Here is a 20,917-nt window from a genome sequence, read left to right as displayed (position 1 = left end):
TATGGGTGATGGGAGACAGAGAGAAGGAGGAGGGACAAACAGAGAGAGAGAGAGAGAGAGAGAGAGAGAGGCTGTAGTGAAGGAGGGAGAAAGGAAGACATGGTTACGGAGAGGGGTGTAATGAGGAGGGAGAGGTATAGAGAAGGAGGAGGAAGAAACAGAAGAGGATAAAGGAAGAAGGAAGTAAGATAGGAGAGGAACGTAAGTTAAACAAGAAAGAGGAAGTTTGATGAGTGTTGGAGAGTTGTCTGGTTACTGAGGAGGAGGAGGAGGAAGAAAGGGTGTGAGAACAAGAAGAAAGAGGAAGGAAGTCGTGAGAGAGAGAGAGAGAGAGAGAGAGAGAGAGAGAGAACGTTTAATGAGAAGAGTAAAAGTTGTTTTGTGATGAAAGAGGAAGGGAGGGAGGAAGAGAGAAAGAGAGAAACATGAGATAGAGGGGGGAGAAAGAGAGGAGACAAGAGAGAAGGAGACAGGAGGGGGGGAGAAAGCGTTTGGGAACTTAATCTCAATAAGTGTGGCGGAGGTCAGCAGATCGACTTTCACTCACTCACTCACACTGTCCAAGTTTTGCCTTCGTCAGAGTGGTGAAGTGTGCGACAAGTTCACCTCTGCCTCATAACCCTTCGTCAGGAAAAATCTGCCTTGAAAAATACATCTGCAGCTGAAATATATCGTTGAAAAATATATCTAGCGTTGAAATATATCTTTGAAAAATATATCTAGCGTTGAAATATATCGTTGAAAAATATATCTAGCGTTGAAATATATCCTTAAAAAATTATATCTAGCGTTGAAATATATCCTTAAAAAATATACCTATAGCTGAAATATATCGTTTTTTTTTTAGATATATACATCCATTAAAAATCTCGTTCGAAAATATTTCTGTTTATTATGACAGAAAACATATTGTGGAATCTTCATATCCCGCGGACATATATTATTGTATCTGTCAGTCACCTCCCCGTTAACCTGTCTCCGTTTGGGAACAGATCCATTGAAATATATCTCTCCATTTAGATACTTAATATAACTTCATTGAAAAAATATATATCTTATTTAAATATACTGTATATGTCCATTGAAATATATACTTCTCAATTGAAATATATATCTAATTAAATATATATATCCTGACTTAAAAGGGCCGACCTGAACGCACTTGCTTTAATTGAGGGATCTTGAACCTTATGACACTCTTATCCTCATCTCAATTATCTCTCTCTCTCTCTCTCTCTCTCTCTCTCTCTCTCTCTCTCTCACAGGACTCAAGATCATTATAACTTCACTTACAGTTTCATCTCCGGTGAGAGAGAGAGAGAGAGAGGCAGGCAGACGGATGATATTATTACTCAGCTAATCTCTTTTTCCCGTCTCATTATCATATTAGACTGTGATTGATTCTTCTGTCTCTATTAGGAAGTGGCCGCGGCAGGGGGGGATTGTGCCTTTGTAACCAAATCTCTCTCTCTCTCTCTCTCTCTCTCCTCTCTCTCTCTCTCTCTCTCTCTCTCTCTCTCTCTCTCTTGGTTTGAATAATTAAATGGCCTTCAAACTTGCTTCACGGAAAGAGGCGTTCATATTCTCCTCCTCCTCCTCTTCTTCGTCTTCTCTTCCTCCCCTCTTCTTCGTCTCCCTCTTCCTCCCCTCTTCTTCTCCTCCTCCTCTTCGTCTCCCTCCTCCTCCTCTTCTTCGTCTCCCTCTTTCTCCTTCTCTTCTTCGTCTCCCTCTTCCTCCTCTTCTTTGTCTCCCTCCTCCTCTTCTTCGTCTCCCTCTTCCTCCTCCTTCTCTTCTCCGTCTCCCTCTTCCTCCTCCTCCTCTTCTCCCACTGTTGATTAATTTAAAACTTGAGGTGTGAATGGACTAAATCACTGTACTTCTGGGAGTGGGGTTAGGTCAGGTCAGGTTAGGTTAGGTTAGGTTAGGTTAGGTTAGGTCAGGTTAGGTTAGCAATAGAAATAACTAATAATAATACAAATAATAATAATAAAACACCAATAACATCAAAGTAAATAATAATAATATTAATAATAATAATAATAATTCCATGTCCTATTTTTCCCCAAAGTTTGTGTCCAGTGTAGAAAGTATGACACAATAAACAGATGGTGACAGCCCCTCCCTCCCTCCCTCCCTCCCTCAGTCTTGAACCATTTAAAAATATATTGAAATAACAAGACAAATTTCACTATTTATCATGATTTTTTATTTTACTTTTGTTTTTTGTTTAATACAGTAAGATTTATCCCCAGCGCTCCGTAACCCCGGCAGGCAGCTGAAATATAACAACCAGCTGAGAAAAAATCCTTCTGAAATTTAAACTCGGAAAAGACTGTGTAAAAATGTCTGACTTGCTTTGAATAAATTAACTTGAAAACATTTGTATATTTAACAGTGAGAAAACATGTTACTAATGAGTTTATTTTTAGATGTATTTTATATTAATACATGAGAAAAAAAAAGACAATTTTAATGTGTAGTTTTGATATTATTTTTACACACACATATAGACGTGTTTTAGTTAATTGTAAACTTGTTGTGGGTAATGACGAGGGGATGTGTTTTAACCTAACCTAACCTAACCTACCTCATCGCTAACCAGACTCAACCTGCCCCTAATAACACCTCTCCAAACCCACAATAAATATTTTAGAATGTGAAAACTCAGATTCGGGTTCTCGATTCGAATCCGGCTCCGAGTACCGCTTTGATTCCGTTTTAGGTTTTTTCTTTGGGTTCATTTTCGGCTACGGGTTCATTTTCGGCCATGGGTTCATATTCGACTTCGGGTTCATTTTCGGCTCCGAGTTCATTTTCGACATCGGGTTCATTTTTTACTCAGGGTTCGGTTTTGACTTCGGATTCGTGGGGGTAGATAGCCAAAGTATCATCCCACAGATCTTACCTCCAAAGTGTGGTCGACGGCGGAGGGGGGGAGGAGGAGGAGGGGAGATGGATGCTGAGGTCGTGGTTTCCGCTAATTAGACAGAATTTGGTTACTCAACTTTTTTCGAGTGTTTTACAGAAAGCTTTTACGTGAATAGCTACCCCTCAGTCTCCTCAAGTGGCTCGACTTGAAGAAAGCAGTGAGGACAGGTTGACCCAGGTTAGTAAGGCGAGTGGGGGGGGAGGGGGATGAGGAAATCAGGTTTGTAAGGAGTGGGGGGTTAAAGGGGGAGGAGGGGATAACGAAATCAACTTAGTAAAGAATAGGGAAGAGTGGGGGGGGGAATCGTTAGTAAGAGGAGAGGGAGGAGAGGAGGGGTGGAGGGGGAAGATAGGTTAAATAGGGTGAGTGTGGGGGTAGGTTAGGATTGGAAGTGGCTAAAGAAAAGACTGCTTTGATATTGTATGGTTCATAATAACTTTAAAGTGTAGTGTAGGTGAGTCAGGGCTCTCCAGGGGTGTGTGTGTGTGTGTGTGTGTGTGTAGTGGGGGAGGAAGGAAGTTGTGATGGGGGGGAGGAAAGAAGACGTGAGGAAGGGACGAATAGAGGGAGCGAAGGAAGTAAGGAAGGAGGGGGTGAGGGAAGGAAAGAAGGGAGTGAAGGAGGAAGGATGGAAGGAGTAAGTGAGGCAGGTAGGTAGGTAGGCAGGGCGTGGTGGATTAAGTCCCTGGAGGAGCACCTTACTTTTTATAGCTGTGAGTCGAGTGAGGGAGAGACCTGCTGTGTTTACCCCCACAACCTTGATATCAAGTACTGGCCCAAGTAATCCTCCAGAATGGCTGAAGCGAGACATACTGTTGCTAAATCCTTGTGTAAACAAGTTCTTTCTTCTCACAGTACACGATGTCTCATGTCCAGTGTCCCATCATTAACACCCTACTAACAAAGTTTAAAGTTAAGTAAGAATTTAAAAAGAATAATGAAAATTATATCATTAATTATTGAGTATCTCGGCCACCTTGTCGGTCAGTTGGGCGAGGGTTGGCCTCAGAGAGGGGTCGCTGGACTTGCCTAGCTTAAGCAGCGGATACAGAGCCTGTGTGGCTTCTTATGCATACACTTCCTGATAGTGTTGATCACCATACAGAGAGAGTACACGTCGGAGGCTGGTGAAGCTTTACCCTCGTGGAACAGTTCGGGTGCCAGCCACCAGTGTTTATCTTGGCGGATCTTCTCAGCCACCAACTTGCTGGAGGGGCTCCAACTTATGTTCCAAGTTGCACAAGGGTGATCCGTCGTGTGACCTATCGTGGTGGCTAAACAGAAGTTTTGGATGGACAGATGTACATCGTCTTCAACTTGGCATACAATGACGTTGTCGTCGCGGATATAGTTGTGTAAAATTCCTAGTTTATGGACCGTGTCAATAACAGTTGCTGTATGACTCAGAATAGTTGTGTCGTTAGGTCGTTTGTACGTTATCTGCGTCCAGTGTCTTAGGGTTATGTCGGAGGTGTACCTCGTTATAATGGCGGGAGGCTTCTCGCACACCGCCACCACATGAGTGACCTGAGCCTCATGAGGGTTTCCAGCTCCCAGTTGGCCATACTACCATTACTATCAGAGGTCTTGAAAACCTATATTGTGAGTCGGGGCTGATCGGGGAAAACGACTTGACGACAATATATGTTTTAGAAAAGGTATCCGTCATTATCATTGTAGACATAATGCTGCACATGGGTTACCCCAAATATTACCCCAATCTAAATATTAATAATAAATGTAAATAATAATAATACATCTATATATTTATCACATAATGGATTAATAGATAAACATATAGATAGGTCTCTCTCTCTCTCTCTCTCTCTCTCTCTCTCTCTCTCTCTCTCTCTCTCTCTACAACTTAGCCTCTATAACCTTTCCATCATAATACGAAATACAATGAGCCATAATCTCTCTCTCAATTTGACGCGCTTCCTCGATCCATGTAGAGAAAGTGAGGGAGGCAAGGCAGAAGTGAGGGAGGGAGGGAAGGAGGGATGGTAGGAGGAATAGAAGGAGGGATAAAGCGAGAGATGGAGGGAGGAGGTGAGGGAGAGAGGGCGCCGCTTCTTTGTTTACCATTTACCTAGGTATACGGCGGCGGTATCCCCCATTTGTTTACTCTATATGCGGCCACCTCACCTCACCTCACCGCACCTCATCTCACCTCACCTCACCTCACCTCATCTCTCACCTCACCTCATCTCACCTCATCTCACCTCACCTCTATTCGTGTGTTATTGTTTTGTTTACATCTCCGTTTTAGGTGAGGTGGTGAAAGGGGGAGGGGGGGGGGTCTGACGGGGACATTTCAAGGACAGTTAGTTAATGTGTGGAGATTGTTTGTTTTTTGTGCTGTAGTAGTAGTAGTAGTAGTAGTAGTAGTAGTAGTAGTGGTGGTAGTGGTGGTGGTAATAGTCAGTAATAGTACGAGTAGCAGTGGTGGCGAAGGTGTGGTACTTGGGGAGGCTGTAATAGTCGTAGTTGTAGTACTAATTCAACACAGGATGGCTACTTATGTATTAGGATATTTAATTTTAAGGTAATAAAATGGCGGCGAATGTATGGCTATAAGGGGAGGATGGAGGCCATTTTAAATAAGTAGTAATAGTAGTAGTAGTAGTAGTAGTAGTAGTAGTAGTAGTAGTAAAGGTTGACATATATTAAATTAACCGGTATAAATAAACATAATGGTTAATATAATCATTGAGTGATGTTACTTACTGTAGATCCTGGCTTGAGTTATATATGGTTTAAGATATTTTGGGTTTTTTTTTAGTTAATTTTTCTTTATGATTTTTTAATTTTTCGTTGTATTTTATTTATGTATTTTTTACCGTTTTCTGTGAGTTGATCTTTTTTCTTGCCGTTTTCTATGGTTGGAACTGGCTCACGTCCCTCGTTTTCTGTGGAATATGATGACTATCTTACTCCTATCCCTTATCCCTCCTATTCCCCATCCCTCCTATCTCCCACCCCCACCCCTCCTACCCCCATCCCTCCTACCTCCTACTCCCACCCCCGCCTCTTAACCTCCCCACCTCCTATCTCCCACCTCCTACCCCTCCCCATTCCTACCTCCCCTATCCATTTTATTAAACGTGTTTGTCTGGCCTGGGTGGCGAAGCATCTCGTTTTGTTTATGTTTTGTTTGGCACAGGTCCGGGGAATACCCTGTGTGTTGACCTTTCGTGAGTGCCTCGTGACACTGCTGTTTATATGCCATCATTTAAGTTTACGTCTGTGTGTACTGTACTTGTGTAGGTGGGCCGTTGTGTACACACGTCAATACATACACCATAGCTTGCTGTATTTTCATGCTTATACACTTGCATACATATTCTCTATATATATCTATACCTATACATATGCGTACATGTATACATGGGTGATTATACAATATTTTGTATGTACACATACAATATATATGTATCAAATATAGGTATATATATATATATATATATATATATATATATATATATATATATATATATATATATATATATATATATATATATAAATATATATATATTCCGTTCTCAATAGTCATACTCCACTTTTTTTCTTCATACACATATACTTGAATTCATTTATATATACATACTATATATATATTCATACACATGTTCGCCCATTCATTGTACACATGTAATGCATACGAACTGTATATACACTATGAGTATACATGCACGTGCAGAAATATACCGAGTATCCTCCTCCTCCTCCCTCCCTCCTCCCTCCCTCCTCCTCTCCTCTCCCTCCTCCTCCTCCCTCTCCTCCCCTCCCCCCCCTTCGTACTCAAGAATATCTCTCACAAACACTCACACATTCTCACCACTGCTGTCTCTCTCACTCTCACCTCCTCCCACTCACCGAGCACTTGTTCCCACCCGCCACTCTCACCCAATAACACCCACTTACCTCTGTGTGTAATAGGTGGGTACTACTCTTGCTCTTATTTCTCTCTTGTCTCTCCTGAACAAATTTTGTGAATAAATAAAAAAAATAAAAAAAAACTATAAATAGAGGCATTAATAAATGTCCAGAAATATTACATTCACGAATAAATGTAATAATAAAACAAATAATAAGAAAATAAATAAATACATATCCAGATAAAATAAATCAACCAATATTTAAATGGCCAAATATTCTTCCAGTGAGAATAAATAATTAAATAAATAAAAGTAAAAAAAAAGTCATATACAGGTAAAATAAAATACCCTAAACCCCAGAGGAAATCCTATCAGGTATGAGTTTCGTTTCTCTCGCCTTCTTTCCCCCCAGAGAAGAATTTTATGGGGAGCTGGAATATTTCTCGTGTCTGTTCCTCCTTTCGTCCCCAGAGATGTTGTTTGTTGGGGGTTGAAGTGGCCTACATACCCCCAGAAATATATTTATTAGGTGTTTAAGAAGTTTGTTTTATTTTTAACCCCAGAGAGATAATTATTTTTCTTATCACCCCCAGAGATACATTTTACTTCCCCTTTTCACCCCAGAGATACATTTTATAAGGGGTTGAAATAATCTAAATCTGGTCTTCACCTTTTTTAGGAATGATAATCTGATGTTCCTGCCACTTATTCTCTTTCCCTCCACTTACTTCCCATCCCTCCCTCCCCCTTACTCCCCATCCCTCCCTCCCACTTACCCCCCCATCCCTCCCTCCCTTTTACTCTCCTCCCCCCTCCCCTTTACTCTCCTTCCCTGCCCCCTTACTCTCCTTCCTCCTCTTTCCTCTTTTCCTTTCATTCCCCTTTTCCCCTTTCCCATTTACCCTTACCTGCTCCCCACCCTCCATTACACCTCCTTCCCCTTTACCCTCCTCCCCCACCTCCTTCCCCTCCTCTCCCCTTACCAGCCATCTCCTCCTTTTCCCTTCATCATCTCATCCTTACGCCTCCTTCCTTACCCCTCTTCCCTTTACCACCTCTCCTCCCTCTCCCTCCCCACACTCTAATCTCCCTTCCGTTCCCTCCCCCACTCTCCTCTCCCTGCCTTTTAATCCTCCTTTACCTCCGTCCCTTTCCTCCTCCTCCTCTCCCCTCCTCTCTCCCCAGGATGGGCAGGCCTTCAGCTGCCACCGTCCGCCTGGTGAAATATGTGAGGGATGGTTTCTATTGACCTAGGTGGGAGGGCGTGGGCGTGGGGCCGTGTGCTGGGCTGCTAGGAATGTGCTGCTCAGGGTGCTAGGATGGGGAGCCGGGGGTGCTAAGAATGTGTTCTGGGTAGCTAGGAATGTGCTGCTGGGGTATCTAGGAATGTGTTGCTGGGGGTAGCTAGGAATCTGTTGCTGGGGTATCTAGGAATGTGCAGCTGGGGGTGCTAAGAATGTTCTGCTGGGGTAGCTAGGAATATGCAGCTGGGGGTGCTAGGAATGTGCAGCTGGGGGTGCTAGGGATGTGCAGCTGGGGGTTAGGTTAGATTGAGTTAAGATAGGTTGAGTTTATTTTTTATTACCCCAACAAAATTTTCCTCTATCTTCTGACGGGTATTTTGGGAGTTAATAAGTCATAATAAACACAGCGTAGAGTGAGCTATAGTAAATATATCACAGGGAGAGGAGGCTGCTATGTTAGAGTGGCTAAATTAAAACAATGTATAGCGATTATGATGCTACGGCTAGTTAATACGGGAGAGTTACAATGTGTTAAAGAGCCGTGAATTTATCCATTAAGTTGGTATGTTTTTGTGTGTGAGTGAGAGAGAGGTGTGTGTGTGTGTGTGTGTGTGTGTGTGTGTGTGTGTGTGGAGAGAGACCCTGAGTCGAATCACCAATTAGAAAATAGTGAAGGAGGATATTGGAAGAGTATTGGTAATTGGAGAATGGCTTGGATACACCTTTCAAAAAGTTGCAGTCTTAAATTTGACTTTTTCATGATTGGAGGAGAATCATAGTTTGTGATTCTTCTTCTTCTTCTTCTTCTTCTTCTTTCATCTCTTCTTCCATTTCTCCTTCTTCTTCTTCTTCTTCTTCGTCTTACAACTCTTCTTCTTCTTTCATCTTCTTCCATTTGGCCTTCTTCTTCTTCTTCCATCTCTTGTTGTTGTTGTTGTTGTTGTTTCTTCTTCTTGCTCTTCTTCTTCTTCTTCTTCGTCTTACAACTCTTCTTCTTCTTCTTCGCCTACTTTGTTGTTTGCTTGTTTTTCTTGTTTGCTTCTTTATCCAGGTGATATCTCAGGTAACTTTTATTTATTTTAACTGCTTTTTATATTGGGGAAGGAGGGGGAGGGAGGGCGGTAAGGGGGGGGGGATTGGCAGGTGGGGGAGGATTGGCAGGTGGGGGGGAGGATACATAATTATTACCCCCCACTTGTTTTTCTTTTGTTTCTTTTGTTTTATTATTATCATTATTGTTTATCATCTTATCTTCTTTTGTTTACAGGTGAGTTGTTGACTTGGAGATGGTGGGGGACTGGGTAAGTACGTCACCCAACCACCTGTTTACACCGGGTTCGACTCTCGATGAGGTGGGTGGGGGGCGGCTCCTCCTCCAAGCCGCCTCACTGAAGGGAAAGATGGCAGTTAAGATGGCGTCGATATCGTTGTGAGACTTTACTGGAAGGGAAGTTGGTGGTTATTTGGACTCGGTTGTTTGTTGGTCATGATGTGTGTGTTTGTTTGTTTGTGTGTGTGTTAGTTTGTTTAGTTGTGTTTGTTTTTGTGTTGTGTACGTGTGTTTGTTTGGTTGTGTTTATATGCTTTAGTGTGTTTATTTGTATTTGAGTGTGTGGGTTTTGCATGTGTGTGTGTGTGTGTGTGAGAGAGAGAGAGAGAGAGAGAGAGAGAGAGAGAGAGAGAGAGAGAGAGACCTTTTCTTCCTCCACCTGTTCTCAGGAAGTCATTAAGGTCTTTCAGAACCCGGAACTAGTGTCTGGATTCTCTAACGATTCTTATGTTAATTATCTCCTCATCATTAGGTGCTAAACGACCACTTCTCCATAATTACGGGTCAAGTATTAGTACAGTCTCAGCTCACATTAGCCGCCATCTTTTGTATCATTACTCAATATCACTATACGTATAAGGTATAAGTTATGGATATATATAAATTAGTGAGGTATATACACTGAAATATACATATCTCAGTATATATGTATAAACACCTGTACTGACTCCAGAATCACACGGTACATGGTTCAGCACGGTACAGGTACACCAATATACTGGAGTGGATTTATACCTTTGAATATTATCCCCTTCCCGTGTACCGTGTTGATGTAGCCCCGTGTACCGTGTTGATGTAGCCCCGTGTACCGTGTTGATGTAGCCCCGTGTACCGTGCTGACGCTGAACCGTGAATCAACCCGCTTGTTGTACACGAGAGATGAGAGGAATATATTTGTTGGCGGAAGTATAGTGTTGTGTTGGTGGAGGTACAGTGTTGGTGGAGGTAGTGTTGGAGAAGCTGCAGTGTTGGTGGGGGTACTGTTGGACCAGGTTCAGTGTTGGTGGAGGTGCAGTGTTGGAGCAGGTGCAGTGTTGGTGAAGGTAGTGTTGGGGCAGGTGCAGTGTTGGGGAAGGTGCAGTGTTGGTGGAAATAATTCGAAGCATCGGGACAAACAATAAAAATAAATAAAAAGAAAATAAATAAAAATCTTTACATGTTCCAAATATTTGTAAAGTTAGACTATAACAGGCAATGTGTGAGACAGTTACCTCACACTGTGGTGGTCGTGAGGGGGTAGTGTGGTGGTGAGTGGAGTAGTGTGGTGGTGGTGGTGAGGGGGGTAGTGTGGTGGTGGTGGTGGTGGTGTGGTCAGGTGGTGGGGTTGAGAAGGTTATACTTGTGGTAGTGGTGGTTGTGATAGTTGTAGGGGAAGGTTGTGGTAGTTGTAGGGGAAGGTTGTGGTAGTGGTGATTGTAGTGTGTGTGTGTGTATTTCACCTCTTCCCTGATAGCTTTATGGTGACGTAATTTCTGTGTACTCATAGCTGTGTTTTAGCTTCTATAATAGCAGGTAGTGGCATCTTTAGCTGGGATACGAGGAGGCTTTGAAAGACGACTGGACAAACACCTGACAGATCAAAGATGGACTATATTGTGTGTATGTGTGTGTGTGTGTGTGTGTGTGTGTGTGTGTGTGTGTGTGTGTATGTGTGTGTGTGTAGCCACTGTAATACACCACTGTATTTCACCACCTCACCAGCGTTATCACCTTTTTCACCCGCTAACATTGTAGAGATTAGGACTAAAATGGACTTTTAACGCTGTAATATGGGCCAACAGAGCCACGATATACCCGCTTAATTTTCACGCTGTTTATGCCAAATTGGCGGTAGAATTACGCTCCTAAAAGCATTATATATATATGAAGATTATTAGAGAGAGGGGGGTATAAAGAGAGGAAGGGGGTGAGACGGAAGGAGAGAGGAAAGGTGAGAGGGAAGGGAGGGGGAAGGGTGAGGGGGATGGAGGAGCAAAGGGGTGAGACGGAAAGTGGTAAGAGGGGGGGGGAAAGGAAGGGAGAGACGGAGGGGGGGTGAGGGGGAGGAGTTAGAGGAAAGGAGGTATGTGCGGGGGTACTATTAGCCATCTGTGCACGATAAGTTTTAACCAGGTAAAGGGTGTGAGGTTAAGGGGTAGTTATGGTTGGGGCAGATCAAGGGTTGTTTTGGCCGGCCATGGTGTTCACGGTCTAGAAACACGGTGCTAATAGACATGTCTTCACACACACACACACACACACACACACACACACACACACACTATCGTGACAGCTATGAAATAATGAACCGTCTCCATAAGTCCTCTGTTTTCATGCCAACTGTAAATTATTGAGTCATTTATTTTGTCTTGTGTGTGTGTGTGTGTGTGTGTGTGTGTGTGTGTGTGTGTGTGTGTGTGTGTCCCGGCATATCATCAACAAATATTATAGTGATTTCTTCTTATCATTAAAACATGGAGTAAATCTATTTCTTTTTACATTAATTTTACAAAGTATGTAAACTAAGTCTCCTTGGGTTTACAACGTCTTGTTTTTGTTTTGTTTTATATCTCTAGATCAACAATGAACCGCTGACGTAAATAGTGTCCTGACATAAATTTACAGAAAATGTCACATAAAATAAGAAATATGTCAGAAATGTCATAGGTAGTGTGTGTGTGTGTGTGTGTGTATGTGTGTGTGTGTGTGTGTGTGTGTGTGTGTGTGTGTGTGTGTGTGCAAGGGAGAGGATGGGGGGTGTTGACTATTGAGGATGTTAAAAGGAATCTGCCTCTCACAACCCTCATTCCTTCCCCTTCAACCCTCCCTCCTCCCCCTTCAATCCACATTCCCCCCAACCCACATTCCTCCCCCAACCCACATCTCCTCACAACCCATTCTCCCTCAATCCACATTCCCTCCTCTCCTCAATCCACATTCCCTCCCTCCCCCTCAACCCACATCTCCCCCAACCCACATTCTCCTCCCTCAACCCACATTCCTCAACCCACATTCTCCCTCCTCATGTTTGTGTTTGTAATTATATGCCCATAAAAGGTCTTCATTATCTTAACTGCATTGAGCGTTTTAAATATGCATTATCTTGGTAAGTAATTATCTCATTAATATACATTATCTTCACCGCATTAAGCCCCTAAGCAATCATTATCTTCACCGTATTGAGGTCGAAATCACTCATTATTATCTTCACCGCATCGTAATATGTCCCGATTTTATCACAAACTAGTGGAAATAATTGTTGTGTCATAATCTCACACCACGAGAGAGCTTGCTGTGTCGTCACCTCATATCACTGTTGTGGTGTGTCGTCCCGTAAGCTCCCACCACAGGCAACAGGTGCTAACGAGTCTAGAAGGAGGGAGGGAGTCACCTGTTCATTAGTGGAAGGCAGGTGTAAAACAGAGCGGGGGGGGGCGTCAGCAGGTAAACAACCCTAATGTAACTTTCCTCCGTCTTCCTTCTCCACCACTAGCCTGCCACCCAGTCTGCCACCCATCTTCACCACCACAGTCTACCACCCACCTTCACCACCACCACAAGTCTGCCACCCACCTTCACCGCCCAGTCTGCCACCTACTCACCACCCGGTCTGCCACCCACTCACCACCCGGTCTGCCACCCACTCACCACCCAGGCTGCCACCCACTCGCCACCCGGTCTGCCACCCACTCACCACCCAGGCTGCCACCCACTCATCAGTTAGTGTGGGAAAGTTGTTGTACGAAGCCTTGGGAATCCGAGGCCAAGCTTGTGAACTTTTCTCGTGTCGTGAACCATAACACGACCAGTATACCCCAGTGGTGTGACCTGTAGGACCCGTGTGATGACAGGCTGCACCGCTACCACTACCACCATCACTACCACGAGCACCACCACTACCACCACCACCACTAACACCACCACCCCCGCCACCACTAACACCATCACTACCACTAGCACCACCATCACCACCACCACCATCATCACCACCACCACTAACACCACCACCACCGCTCCCGCCGCCACAACCTACCACCACCACTACTACTACTAATACCACATTAGCAGCAGACCTGAAGAACAACATCAGCGGTTGTAGTAACGGCAGCAGCAGGACGACCTGAACAGTAGAGGCAACAACAGGATCTGAATAACAGCAGCAAGACCCGAAGACCAGTAACAACAGCAGTGGTAACAACAGCAGCACCAAGACCTGAACAACAGCAGCAGGACCTGAACAACAACAGCAGCAACAGGACCTGAACACCAACAGCAGCACCAGGACCTGAACAACAGCAGCAGCAGCACCAGGACCTGAACAACAGCAGCAGCAGCAGCACCAGGACCTGAACAGCAGCATCACCAGGACCTGAACAACAACAGCAACAGCAAGGCCTCGTGACTATGCAAATCAGACAGTAAGTGTGGGTGGCGGGGTGTCGTGGTCGGACACTGCCGGCCATTAAGGTAACTGAGGCGTCACACTCCTGACTGGATCACCCTCGGCACTGTCAGGGTGGGCCTGGGGGGGTGTCATATAGGGCCAGGGGAGACAGAGGGGGCCAGAAGGGGCAGAAGACCTACACGGACCAAAAACAACTTGGCTGGAAAATTATATAAAAAGGCAGTTGTCTCTTATCAAAATTAGTACAAGAAGTTTACTCCTCCCGTCAGACTCTGTACTGGTCTGCTAAAGTACATATTATGATCTTATATTACATGTAAGTTGTGTGCTAGTGAATATTCTCCGACATTTACTCCAGGTTAATTTGTCTGTGTAAATTGTATGAGTTATAGTACAGGTAAATCCTTTCATAAACGTACTGTACCTTATATTTAGTTTCCTAATTAATTGCTCTCTCCATTGTTTGTTTTTTTACCCTAGTTTGCTTCAATTTACACCAGCCCGAGAGGAGGAGAACACGAGGGAATGCCACTCTCTAGTACAGATGTGTCACTCGTAAACACCGCCGAGGAGTGGATTTTTCGACTTCTGGGTGTGAGTGGGGAGGAAGAGCTGGCTTAGGTGCGGGAGAGGAGGGTATTGGGGGTAGGAATGAGAGGGTGAGGGAGAGGCGTGTGAAGAGAGAAATGGTGTGTGTGTGTTGGAAGGTGAGAGGGGAGTGTATGAGGTGTAGGGAAGGGAGAGGGAGGTGAGGAGAGGAAATATGAGACATAAGAAATGGAGAGAGAAGAAGGGAGAGGGTGTGTTTGAAGTTTAGGGTCAATATATACAGAAACACACGGACGTATCTTCTTCCTCCTCCTCCTCCTCTTCCTCTCCCTCCTCCTCCTCCCCCTCTCGTCCTCGTCCTTCTCCTCTCTTCACTCCTCCTCCTCCTCCTCCGTTCCTCCTCCTCCTCCCACCAACACAGTAGAGAGGGTCACAGGTGTGGTGGTCGTGGCACTCGTATTGGCACTGCCTACTGATGCCTCTCCTCCAGCTCAGCCCTGGCAGTGAAGGGGGGGAGGAGTGCTGCTACGCTGTTACCACCTGAACACCATCACCCTGGAGAGAGAGAGAGAGAGAGAGGAGAAGGAAGTCAGCTAGATAAAGGCATATAAAAAGAGACAGACAGACAGACGAACAAAGAAAGAAAGAAAGAAAGAAAGAGAGGAGAGGAAGAGACAGAGGAACATAGACAATCAGGAAAAAAGACAAAGAGACAGACAGACAGACAAATCGCCGTCTCTTTGTGTGGGAAAATACGACATTGACGATGAGACCTGAGGCAAAGTGTGTGTGTGTGTGTGAGAGATACATACCTCACCCTATCTTTACATGGTCCGTGGCGTGTGTACATCAGAGAGGCGGAGGCACCCCACCTAGAGACATACAGATAGAGATAGACGGAAAGATAAGAGATATACAGACAGAAAAAGAGACACCTAGACAGACAGACGGAGATAAAGCTAGAGAGACAGAGAGAGAAACACCTCACGTTCTATCTTTACATGGGCGTGCGTGTATCAGAGACCCCCCCCCCACGGTGTGTGTGTGTGTGTGTGTGTGTGTTCATCACCCTGGCAGGAGAATTAGTCCCCGGGGCCGAGGCTGTGCTGAAGGGTATTAGGAAACAACGCATGGTGAATCCCTCCGATTTATGGTTCAATAAGCGCAGGTAACAGCGGCTTCACACCCCATAAGTATCTGCAGGAAGGTAGCTGTTGTTATTGTGGTGTGTCACAATGATGATGATATTGTACTGTGTGTGTGTGTGTGTGTGTGTGTGTGTGTGTGTGTGTGTGTGTGTGTGTGTGTATGGGGGATTGTCTGTGCAGTGCTTTCATTTGTGCGGACTAGTGAGTGAAAATAAATATACAAACATTAATTCGGATTTTCCTCCACAAATACGTAAAATTAGTAGTCGACCACGCACCGCATTTGACTACCACACACACACACACACACACACACACACGATATATAAATACTGTTGGGTCAGGTTGCGTCAGGTCAGGTCAAAATAAAGTGGAAATAATCGCCATAAACAAAATAAACAACAACAAAGGAATTCATATAGAGATGTGGTCTTACTTCAGCCTGTCATAAATCAACAACATGGACAGGGGGATTTAATAGGATTTCTTCCCTAAGTACATACAAGATAAATCCTACCGACCAATGAGTATCTGAGGATTTATACTGGGTGGTCAAGAGGGCATAAAATCCACAGGGGGGACGGAAGGGGGGAAGAGGGATTTTTGCCTTGGGATAAACTGTAGAAAAAATCCCTAGAATAGAGGGTTTGTAGGATTGAAGGTTATATATTTTTTTTTCCAGGAGGGATGGGTGGAAAGCTTTTGTCTCCGTGCTTGGAAAAAAAAACTAGGCCATTGTTTACGGGTTATGAAACTGTTGTGTGTGTGTGGCATAGTGGGACAAAAATACCCGGAAAGAGGGTGTCATATGGGATTTGTTTAATCTGGATGTAACAGAAATAAAAGTTTAAACAAAAAAGGGGAAAAATGTGTTTGTGAAACATTGTGGTATTGATGGAGAGAGAACGTGGTGGTACAGTGTTAGTAGCAGTGCCTGGTTGTGGTGACGATGGTGCTACCTTGTCGTAATAATGGTGTCACCTTCACTTAATGGTGCCACTTTCACTTAATGGTGCCACCAACAGAGCTCAGGTTTTCAATTGTTATTACTGTTCGCTATGTATCTGTATTTTTCTGGCTAAATAAACTGTTTTAATAGCAAATACCTTCACTTAATGGTACCACCTTCACTTAATGGTGCCAGTGGTTCCAGCAGTGAACTTAACCAATATCAAAATAATTAGTAAAAAAAAATCATCGTCACGTATCGTAGCTCAACTGTTAATGACTATAATTAGAGTGAGGTGTAATTAGATTCTGAGAACCCTTCCAAGTTCGATTATTCCACTCATTTAACTAAGCAAAATGGCGTCTAAATTACTCCCAGACTGCACTCCACCTATCTACTGTCTCTTACCCTCTGATATGGGAGGAAAATTAACATGGGAGTGTATGATGGTCATGAGGGGTGAAGGTTAATTACTGCCTTACTGTGTCTCCAGGTGTCATCTATCTCCCAACACCTGGATCGTATTGGATGTCTGAGTCTTTGGGGGGAAACTTTTCTCATCTGATGTATTATAATTGGTTATTAAAATTACATGTTGGTTGGTGATAATAAGTGATGAGATAATAATAATAATAATAATAATAATAATAATAATAATAATAATAATAATAATAATAATAATACCTCCTCCACCTCACTTATATACAAACTATACAACTTAACTCACTCCAGGTATCTAACGGTGTATTTTCTTGTGTATTTACAGGTAGGTGTGAGTCTAGGTGTGGTCAGAGGTAACCGACACCTCATCAGGCTAAGTGGTGTGTGTGTGTGTGTGTGTGTGTGTGTGTCCTCTCGTCTCGTAATGGGTGTTGGTGGTGTTTGATGTACACTTGTGGACAAAATTCCCTGGACACTTGGTATTATCTGGCATGGAAGTACTCGACGAATATTAGGTGAGGAGGATTGGAATTTTAATGTCTTTTCTTAGATTTTTTTTGTGTTGTGGATTTTTTTTTCAATATAGACCAATTTTATGACCCACAGGTAGATGCCAGATACTGCCAAGTGTTCAGGGAATTTTGTCCGAGAGCTGTACATACTGTAGCTGTGAGTTCTGTGTATCTTGCTGGTTTGGTTAGACAAGGTTTGGGTGGTAATTGGTTGGATTGGGTGGTTTGGGTTAGGGTAGGTTAGAAGTTGTTGATTCGTTTATTAATACTCTCGGGGTGGGGAAGTGAAATACAGCTGTGTGGGGGGTTTAGGGTGAGGGGTGAGGGGAAGGGTTTATTTATAGTAGTTTAGGGGAAGGTTACTCGTATGGTTAGGTTAGGTCACGTTAGGTCATTTTAGAGGTTGGTCTGGTTAGGTTAGATTAGTTTAGGTTAAGCTATATTAGGTTAGGTTAGGTTAACTTAGGTAAGCATTAATTAGGTTAGGGTTAGGTTAGGTTTAGGGCTAGGTGAAGAGATGGATGACTGTGCCCCTACACATATATAAATTAATACCAGTGTTAATGCAACCGACGTGAGTTAGCCCGCCATAAATTAGCTCACGTGAGTTATTATGTAAACTAGTAATATATTTTTATAACACAGTGGGTAAAGGGGAGTTAATAATGAGGATTTATGACAATGTATATAGTTACTGCAGTTTGAAACACCAGTAAATAACCCGCATTGTTGTCTGGTATATTGCCCTCTTTATAACGGGGCTATTAAGACCTTTATGGTGTGGTCCTTTATGGTGTGGTCCCGGGGCTATTAAGACCTTTATCATGGTGTGGTCCCGGGGCTATTATGACCTTTATCATGGTGTGGTCCCGGGGCTATTATGACCTTTATGGTGTGGTCCCGGGGCTATTAAGACCTTTATGGTGTGGTCCCGGGGCTATTAAGACCCCCAATGACCAGCCAACGACACAACACTCGTGGTCACACATGAAGGTCTCCTCCTTGAACAACACTACAGCTCCCAGCCAATGATTATGTCTTTCGTAGCCACCCAGAGATATGATTGGCTCTCTTAAGTACCAGTGTGTGTGTGTGTGTGTGTGTGTGTGTGTGTGTGTGTGGTCAAGAAATCGAGAAGTCATCCAACCTAAGATTTTTAATAGTCTCGACATAAAGTTTTATATTGTCAACAAGGAAGTGAACACCAGTGGACTCGTTCCTCGTTGCAAAATGATCAAAATGGCGGCGGCGGTGATCATCAGCCGGGGTATATAACGTGTGGGTTTTTTTTTACTGACCTTCACCATAAAATTTTTACGTTCATGATTTTAAAAATGAAACGAAATTTTTGTTGAGTCGTTTCCGCCTTCAAGATGGACGGCGGCCGGTCATGTTGGGGTGTGGCGGCGGGAAGTCCGGGAGTCCTACACCGTCCTTGTCTCTGGCGGGAGGAGGGGATCCTACCATCCTAGTCTCTGACGGGGAGGATCCTATTGCATCCTAGTCTGACGGGGATCGACAGCATCTAGTCTGACGGGGGGGGGATCCGACAGCATCCTGGTTTCTGACGGGGAGGATCCTACTGCATCCTGGTCTCTGACGGGGGGATCTACTGCATCCTAGTCTCTGACGAGAGGATCTCTGCATCCTAGTCTCTGACGGGATCCGACAACATCTAGTTTCTGACGGGAGGGGATCCTACTGCATCCTAGTCTCTAGCGGGGGAGGGGAGCCTACTGCATCCTAGTCTCTGGCAGGGGGTAGGGGATCCTACAGCATCCTAGTTGGCTGGCGGGGAGGATCCTTGCATCCTAGTCTGGGGGGGGGGGATCCTACTGTCTCTAGCGGGGGAGGGGAGCCTACTGCATCCTAGTCTCTGGCAGGGGGTAGGGGATCCTACAGCATCCTAGTCTGGCTGGCGTGGGAGGTCGTATTGCATCCTAGTCTGGCGGGGGAGGGGATCCTACTGCATCCTAGTCTGGCTGGCAGGGTTCCTACAACATCCTAGCCTGGCAGGAGGGAGGCAGGGGGTCCTACAGTATCCTAGTCTGGTGTTTATGGTTATGTGGCGGCAGTAAGTTGGTTTTACTATTAGTGTTGTAGGTTTTGGTGATGCGTGACGCATCATGTTTATATACGGTTATGTTCTCCTTTTATGGCGCTCCTACGCTGGCCCGTGGTCGACCATTGGCCCCCCGCCCCCCGCATACTGGACATACAGATTTGTTTACAGTGGAGGTCACGTAGGTCATGTGTGCTGAGGTGTTGAACAGCAGACACGTAGTGTAGTAACTCCCTCCCAGATGGTGTTATGAGGGGCATCACGTGGTGTAGTAATCCCCTCACAGATGGTGTTATGAGGGGCATCACGTGGTGTAGTAATTCCCTCACAGATGGTGTTATGAGGGACCTGACGTGGTGTAGTAATTCCCTCACAGATGGTGTTATGAGGGACCTCACGTGGTGTAGTAATTCCCTCACAGATGGTGTTGTGTGTGTGTGTGCTGGGTGACCTTTGAGCTTACCTCGTGGTGTAGGAGACTAAGTGTGTAGATATGTCAGTACCTCAGGGTCGTTAGTTTTATTATTATTGTATACATTATTATTATTATCATTATTATTATTAGTAGTAGTAGTAATAGTAGTAGTAGTACTATTATTATTAGTATTACCATTGTTGTTGTTGTTTGAGAGACTTGGGACACAACAAGACGTAAAGAAAACAATACCCAAAAGATTCTCTCCGGTGCTCGTATAAAACAACATGGCCAACACAGTCTGCTACGACGATCAACGTTTAGCCGGACGAAAATTGCCCAGAGAAAGACAGTCTGCAGCTAACGGCTTAATTTTGTAGCGGCGAGTCGTAGTGTGAAATTTATCACACATTAGAGAGAGAGAGAGAGAAGTTTAGGAAGACGCTGGAGACTGCAGTTGATTGTGTAGGTCGTGTGTGTGTGTGTGTGTGTGTGTGTGTGAGGTGGTATTGAGTGCATTCTGGCATCCTTACACATTCACATTTTTACATTCTCAACTTATTCTCTCTCTCTCTCTCTCTCTCTCTCTCTCTCTCTCTCTCTCTCTCTCTCTCTCTCTCTCACTAATTCATATTCAGTTCTCTCGATCTTTTACTTACCCACACACTCATCCTTCTCTTCCTATTCCTCGTATTTCACCTTCCTCCCTCTTCTTCCACCCCCCCTCCCCCCAGCAGGACTCCAACTGCCAACCTGGGCAATTATATGAATACCGGACATAACCTGGATGTAAAACGAAGCTCTCCATCGCATCACGTAATAATAATAATTCCGTGTTACACAATACAGAGGAGAATCCAGGATATTTTTAAATGGGAGTACACGTTTAAGGGTAATAATTATACTTTAGTTCCGTTAAACGAGTGTGTGTTTATCCATGTGTTCCGTTAAACGAGTGTGTGTTTATCCATGTGTTCCGTTAAACGAGTGTGTGTTTATCCATGTGTTCCGTTAAACGAGTGTGTGTTTATCCATGTGTTCCGTTAAACGAGTGTGTGTTTATCCATGTGTTCCGT

Source organism: Homarus americanus, unplaced genomic scaffold (assembly GCF_018991925.1).
Source record: "Homarus americanus isolate GMGI-L3 unplaced genomic scaffold, GMGI_Hamer_2.0 scaffold20465, whole genome shotgun sequence".
In the NCBI taxonomy this organism is placed as follows: Eukaryota; Metazoa; Arthropoda; class Malacostraca; order Decapoda; family Nephropidae; genus Homarus; species Homarus americanus.
Note: the sequence above shows the minus strand (reverse complement) of the source record.